At 52.2% G+C, this 7,666-nt stretch overlaps 1 long non-coding RNA gene across 2 annotated transcripts; it reads left to right on the top strand.

Annotated features, from left to right (window-relative positions):
* The first annotated feature begins 480 nt into the window (after positions 1 to 480).
* On the top strand, positions 481 to 3,778 carry LOC105817590. Of its 2 annotated transcripts, none has more exons than XR_001137846.1 (3): positions 481 to 521; positions 796 to 1,635; positions 2,712 to 3,778. It is a non-coding gene; the product is annotated as an uncharacterized LOC105817590 (long non-coding RNA). The 2 variants fall into 2 exon arrangements; XR_001137847.1 differs by lacking the exon at positions 2,712 to 3,778 and adding an exon at positions 2,223 to 2,531.
* Positions 3,779 to 7,666: the final 3,888 nt, after the last annotated feature.

The following is a 7,666-nucleotide window of genomic DNA, read 5'->3' on the forward strand; positions in this document are numbered from 1 at the left end:
GGTAAGCCCGTCCCCTCCCCAGCCCCTTCTCAAGGGGATCCCAGCTGTGTAGGCTCAGGGCAGGGGGACTGTCAACCCCCAGCACCGACCCTCCCTCCCCTGGAATGGCCAGGACAAGGTTAGGCCCGCCCTGGCCAGGAGCTGGGCCTCTCCTCAGGGCCAGGACCACCCACACCCTGTCCTAACCCCGCCCCAGGAGACCCCAGAGTCCAGCAGGAGCAGAGTGGGTGCTGGGAGCGTCAGTCAGCGTCCCGGGTTAACAAGGGTGCAGGGAGGGCACGGGACAGGGACTGGGGTGTCGTGTCCAGGCTGGGAGGCTGAGCTCAGGAGGCAGAGCTGGTCCCTCCTGAGGGGAAATGCCCCAAAGTAGACTCGGAACGTAAGCCCTGGCTGGTCAGAGACAAGACCCTTCCAGGCTCAGCCCCGGCCTCCATGACCCTCCTCCCTGTCCCCTGATGTGGCTCTCTCTGCCCACCCAGGCCCCCCGACCCAGCCCCAGGGCAGCCGGCCCCACCTACGAGGTGAGTGTGGCCCTCCATGTTCTGGTCCCGCAGGCCCCGGGGGACCCAGGATCTGCCCCCACCCCACACCTGGCTGAGCTTGGAGACTCAGGAAACTGCAGTGAAAACGGGAACAGGGAGTGGTGGGCAGAGCAGGGAGGGGCCTGGGAGCAGGAGCCCCCTGAGCACAGCCAGGTCCAGCCACAGAGCAGCCCGGTGGGCCCAGAGCTGGGAGAGGCCGCTCCCTGCTCTGAGAAGCCTGCAGGGGTCAGAGGCCTCTTCTTTCTCTTTGCAGGAACTGCTACACCCTGACACAAACATGTACTGCCGGATCGACCACAGAGCAGATGTGGCTTCTTAGCTTCCTCCAGGAACTGCCCCTGTGGGCTGACGGAGGGTCCCCTAAGTCCCCAACCCTGTGGAGGAGGCAGGACATGGAGCCTGAGCCAGAGAATCAGCTGAGTCCTGGGCAGCCTCTGGGTCCTGTGGCTGGGGATGGGGGTCCCTCCTGGTGTCTGCACACCTGGACGGGCTGCCAGGGCTCTGGGATAAGGCCTCCTGTCACCACAGGAAGTAGGGCTTCCAGGGACAGTGAATGGGCTTGTGGCACCAAGGACCACCTGGAAAGGACTGAATAAAGAGGACCCTCCGCTCGCTGGCTCTCTTTCTGCTCATGGGAACTTAGCAGAAATTCACTCAGTCCATGTGCGCTCAGTCCTGGGTCACACAGGGAAAATACTGTCCCTACGTCACCCCAACCCCGGTCTCTCTTCCCTTGGAGACAGGAGTCGGGGGTTGGGACTCAGGATGGGGTGGACCACACACAGGGGAGGGTGACATCCACGAGAGCCTGCCCAGGCCGCAGCGCTCAGCTGTCCTCACACCACCCCAGGGACCAGGGCACCAGGGACAGCTCCCAGCCTTCGCCCCTCCGTGGATGCGCATTGGGTCTCAGGGGCACAGAAGACGGGGCCATCCGATGTCACACACAGATGGGCAAGGACAGAGCACCCCCGGGCGGTGCAGGTCAGGTGCCACATTCTCCCCAACAAGCCCGTCCGCACACTGAAGCCCAGAGTCACAGTTCCTGAGGATGTTCTGCTACTGCTGAGTGTCATTTGTCCTGAGCTGAGAGGTAAGAAATACAGCTGCAACATTTCACGTCATGATTTAGCTCTGACTCCTTATCCACCCGCGCAATCTCCGATTAGACAAGGTGATGCCTCTTGCCTTAGTTTCCTATTACTGCTATAACAAATGTCACACATTTAGTGGCATAAAACAACACAAACACAACACAAACCAAGGTGCCCGCATGGCAGTGTTCTTTCTGGAGCCTCCAGGAGAGTCTGCTTCCTCACCTTTTCCACCTTGGTGAGGTCACCCGCATCCTTGGCTATGTCCCCTTCTTCCATCGTCAAAGCCAGCAGCACAGTGTCTCGGGAGCTCTCTGTGCTCTGCTCCCATCCTTGCATCTCCTCCTCCTCCCCTGACCCTCCTGCCTCCCTTTCTCATCAGTAATGAAGGGGCCTTGTGATTATATTGGTGCCACCTGGATAAATGACAATACTCTCCCAATCTCATGATCCTTCCTCTAACCTGTCAAGTCTCTTTTCCCACGTAACATATCCACAGACTCTGCGCATGAGGGTGTGCAAAGCTTTGAGAGGCCCGTGTTCTGCCCCCCACTCCTCTCAAGGCCATTTTATCATCTTCGTTCAGTGCCAACTACACGCGAGCACCTGGACAGGGTGACCCTGGCTGGGCTGTCAGTTCCTGCAGTGACACCCACAGCAGCCTCCAGGTCCCAAGACAGGGAGCTGGAGGGCTCTCCATGCCCCCAGGACCTCTCCAGCCTGTCCCTGGTGACATGCTCAGTTCAGAATGAACGAGAGCACACGCAACCGGAAGATCGCAGCTCACGAGCCCTTCAATAGTTCACGGTCATCACCGTGAACTGTCACCTCCTCCTCATGGTCATCAGCACCTCGGACAGTGACTCAGGGAGGCTTCTTCCCAGGAGCTGCACCAGGGAGCTCACAGGTGGGGAGGGACTGAGGGGAAGGCGGCCCGTTCTATCCTATGTGACAAAGAGGCAACGAGAAAGTTATTACAGGGGTAATCTGATTCTTCTCTAATTTATAGATTGCGAGCCCTTTGCACATGTCTGGACATTAGGATTGATGACACATCCGTTGTCACTCCCTGCAGGGCTGATTTCTGCACCTGGGGTGTGACCTGGGCGAGGCTGAGAGCCCATGCTGGCCTCCTGGCGAGTCTCCCTGGCCCAGAGACTCAGGCTGCTATTCTGCCTACAATGTGGTGGGAACCTTCCATGATTAATTTCTGACCCCACTCCCATGCCTGACCTTGAAACCTCACCCATCACCCGGCCTGGAGCAGCTCTTGAGCAAGCGTCCTGCTCCCCGACCCCAGCTGAGCGTCCTTTCATGTGCTCGTTGACTATTTGTATATCTTCTTTGGAGAAATGCCTATTTGAGTCCTTTGCCTATTTTTAGTGAGCCTGGTGAGGCTCACTGGATGCTTGCCTTGGGTGAGGGTGTCAGGACTGGGTGGTTGTCATTGTTCTGAAGTTTGCATGATGTGGACCCAGGCGTCCAGGGACCCAGAGCACAAGGCCCCTGGTGAGGGGAAGGTCGGATGGGGCTGAACAGGTTCACGTGATCAAAATGGGAAGGACTCCTCAACCTCACCTGTCAGAGCTGTGGCTGTGTCTAGGAGAGATGACAAGGGTGACCCAGGACAGAGACACTGAGTGTGAGGATAGGGCCCAGAAGACCCTGGTGGCTGCTCAGATGCAGGATGTTAGGATCGATCTGTTCCCATCCAAGGAAAAGAAGCCCCCAGTGTTCCCTGCTGACCCTTACACAGCATCTTGGGTGGTATGAGTGTCACACTGACAGGGACCAAAAAACACACCAGAGTTGATTTACCAAGACTAGTTGTGCAAAATGCTTTTCTTGCATTAATCTTAAATTTGGAAAGGAAAGAGGAGACAATAATTTTTACTGTCTGCTTAACTGGAGACCAGAGAGGTCGAAATCGGGAGTCTGACTGGTCAAAAGCGCTTTCCCACTTTGCTGGCTCCATCGGGCCCTGGATGCCCTTCCCTACAGCCTTCAGAAGGGCAGAGCGGCTTTGATGACCCTGCTCGCTGTGCCACACTGTGGGGGCAAAGGCAAAACCGTTACCAAAAATTTGGTCCTTGTGCCCAAGGCCAAATCAGTGAGAAAGAAGGAGGAGGACAAGTGGTTTGAGGAAAAGGAAAGAGAAGTTTATTAATTCGCCAGCAAATGAGGGGGACGGTGGACTAGTGTCTCAAAGACCACCATCCTGTGTTTAAGCAAAAGTACATGGCTTTTTAAAGCTGGGAGTTTCGGAGGTTGGGCTCAGGTCCGTGTGACCAGTGTGGCTTCAGGCTATTGTTGTTTAACTATAACTGGTGGTTTCCGTCGACCTTATCTCCAATGACAATGATCTCATGACCCTTGTCTGGACAATTCTGTTCTGCCATGTCCTGTGATTTAGGATACTAGAAATCAAACAGCAAAAAAATATTTTTCTGGCCTTGAGAAGGAATGCAGGTTTTAATTCCCAAAAAGTGTGGGGGTTTTAAAGAGACTGCTCGTAAAACATTTCATTGCCCCTTTTCAGACCTTTACCTCTGTAACAAACCTTCCCCTTCATCCTTGGAAGATTCGCTGAAAAATCAACACACAATAAAGTAGATGAATAGGAGAAAAGTTAGAAAATTTATTTAATGTGTATACATGGGAACCCCCAGAAAAATGAGGATTCAATTCCCCAAAGGGGTTCAGAAGCTTATATGCCTTTCTGGTTGAGGAAAAAATGCAAGTTTGTCATCACATAACAGAAATACCATGCTAGCCTGGAGTGCTCAGCAAAATTGCTACAAGGTAGACTAGGCAGGTACCAAGGTAACCACTGGGGGATGGGAGTACCTAGTACTTTCTCAGGTGCCTTAGCACTTTCCTGCCCTGAAATGGCTGGCTCAAACTGGCCGTGACTGCTTTAGAGCTGCTTGGAAGCCGGGCAGTGGCTCACGCCTGTAATCCTAGCACTCTGGGAGGCCGAGGCGGGCGGATTGTTTGAACTCAGGAGTTTGAGACCAGCCTGAGCAAGAGTGAGCTGCTTGGAAGCCGGGCAGTGGCTCACGCCTGTAATCCTAGCACTCTGGGAGGCCGAGGCGGGCGGGTTGTTTGAACTCAGGAGTTTGAGACCAGCCTGAGCAAGAGTGAGACCCGTCTCTACTAAAAATAGAAAGAAATTGGCCAAACAACTAAAAACAGAAAAAATTAGCCGGGTGTGGTGGCGCTTGCCTGTAGCCCCAGCTACTTGGGAGGCTGAGGCAGGAGGATCCCTTGAGCCCAGGAGTTTGAGGTTGCTGTGAGCTAGGCTGATGCCACGGCACTCTAGCCAGGAAACAGAGTGAGACTCTGTCTCAAAAAAAAAAAAAAAAAAAAAGAACTGCTTGGATTGTCCTATAGTACCCTTTGGCTAATTGTGATACTAAAATCCCTGCCTGGTGGAAAATTGTAATATCATTAGCATGACACGGGTTGTGTGACAACATAGGATGACGGTACTACACCGTGTGATTTGTTTCACTATAAATAAGGAAACATACAATGTAAAAACGTTGCCTCACTCATTGGGAAGGGATTTAAAGCAACCCCACAGAATGGGCAGATATGGATTTTGCATGCAAGCTCCTGTGCAAGAAATTCCTGACCCCCGCCCCCAGCATCAGGTGCCCCTGTAAGTAACCACTAATAAACTCTTGGGGGGGGGATGGTTCTTCTATAGTCCTGGGATTTTCACCAAACGCTGGTAAAATGAGTTATTCGGGGGGAGGGAAGAGGACCCCCAGGGAGGAAGAACGGATGGGAAGAAAGATTAACTGGTCAATAGTTCCCTTTTGGGAATTTAAATGAGTCTGAGAGACTGGAGTCTGTTCAGGTGTGGGGAATAAAAGGAAAATTGGTCTCCTAGGTGGGTCCGGATCTCAGGCAGATAAAGAAACTTCAAGATTTTGGGAGAGCCAGTGGGGGGAGTGGGTGTGGAGGTCAGAGAGACCTTGAGGCTTCTGCAGTCACTCCAGAATGTCAAATGCCATGTTTTGAGGTAAAATATTTCTAATTTTCTTCACCCTTTTGGTTCTGTGCTTAGTGGGGGCTTCTGCTCAGTGCCGTCCATGTGCTGTCCAGGCTGGGGACGCTGAAGCTAGAAAGGAGAAAGGGACCCAGGGTTCCTGAAGCTAGAGCGCGTCCCCTCACCAATGCACTTCCTTCTGACGGAGCATCCCACTTCGGGGGATTGCAAGTGAGATGACACCAGTGAAGGCCAGTGACTGCAGGGCTGGGAGGGGACAAAGGCTGGGAATGACCCAGACGTTCATCCACAGGGAAGCGGGTGAGAAGCCGTGACCCATACCCTGGAACACGATGCAGCTGCAGAAAAGAATGAGCAGGACGGCGGCATGGGACGGCTCCCAAGGTGCACTGCAGCGGGGGAGAAGCAGGCAGCAGAGCAGCGCATGCGCACGCACTGTGGGCTACCTTCTGCACTACAAAGAGGGAAACAGAAAAATAATTCTTAAACGGCCGATAAGCACATGCAAAGATGCTCAGCATCACTAATCATTACAGAAATGAAAATTAAAACCACAATGAGATACCACTTCACACCCATTAGGATGGCTATTATCAAAAAACCCAGAAAATAACAAGCGTTGTGAGGAGAAATTGGAACCCTTGTGCAGCATTGATGGGAACGTAAAATGGTGCAGCCACGGTGGCAGTTTCTCAAAAAATTAAGCACAGCATTACCATATGATCCAGCAATTCCACTTCTGGGCATATACCCAAAAGAATCGAAAGCAGGGATTCGAACAGATATTTGTATACTTGGCTCATATTAGCGTTATTCACAATAGCCAAAAGGTGGGAGCAAGCCAAGTGGCCACTGATCATGAGTGGATAAACAAAATGTAGTCTATACGTACAATGGAATATTATTCGTCCTTAAAAAGGAAGGACGTTCTGACACATGCTCCAATATGGATGACCCTTGAGGACATTATGCTAAGTGAAATAATGACACACGAAAGGACAAATACTGTATGATTCCACTTATATGACGTGCCTAGAGTAGTCACGCCTCATAGACAGAAAGCAGAAGGGGGTTGCCAGGGGCTGGGAGAGGGGATGACGAGTTAGTAGCTCATGGGTACAGAGCTTCATTTGGGGGAGATAAAAAGTTCTGGGGATTGATGGTCGTGATGGTTGCACAACAATCTAAATGTAACTGAATCTGTGCATAAAAATAGTTAAAATGGTAAATTTTATGTTATATGTATTTTACCACAATTTTCAGTAATTCTTATTTGATTTGCAGAAAGAAGCTGTAGGAAGCTTTGAGGTCACTAATAGCACAGCTCACCACTGGGGCTGGCACAGGGCTAGGACCTCAGTGGAATGGGACAAAGGCTTTTCATGTCTGTACCCATATACAGATACACACGGAAATAAATTTTTGAGCTATGTAAATATAATACCTATTTGAAAAATTAAATGGAAAAGGCAAATTTTCCATATCTGAAGGATGGGGTGGGTGGGGCCAGTGCAAAGGACAACAGAGGACAAATCGCACAAAGCCTTAAATGTCACTCGGGAGCTTGGAGCGGATCCCGTGGACTCGGGAACTCTGGAAAGGTGAGCAGGAGAGAGCCATGGCCACAGGGGGCCCTGAGAAAGATCAGCTCGGCCACAAAGAGAAGAATAGACTGGATGCTGGTGGCCCCTGTGGAGACAGGGACACCCGGGGGAGACCACTGCATAAATTCAAGGAAGGATGGACGGTGGTCTGAACTTAGGGGATGGCCACAGGGTGGGGAGGGAGAGACACAGTAAAGAGAGACTTAGAACACGGAAGGAACAGGACTGAGCGACCACTGGATATTAAGAGCAAGAAAAATGAAAGTGTGGAGAACGTCTACTGAGCATCCAGTTGAGGTGACAAGTGCCCAGGGGTGCCCTTATCTAAGAGGAGGAACCAGGGACATGAGCAGATTCAAGAAGAAACAGCCCAGGCCGGGCGCGGTGGCTCACGCCTGTAATCCTAGC

The sequence above is a fragment of the Propithecus coquereli genome, unplaced genomic scaffold, assembly GCF_000956105.1.
Source record: "Propithecus coquereli isolate 6110/MARCELLA unplaced genomic scaffold, Pcoq_1.0 Scaffold42, whole genome shotgun sequence".
Taxonomy (NCBI): Eukaryota; Metazoa; Chordata; class Mammalia; order Primates; family Indriidae; genus Propithecus; species Propithecus coquereli.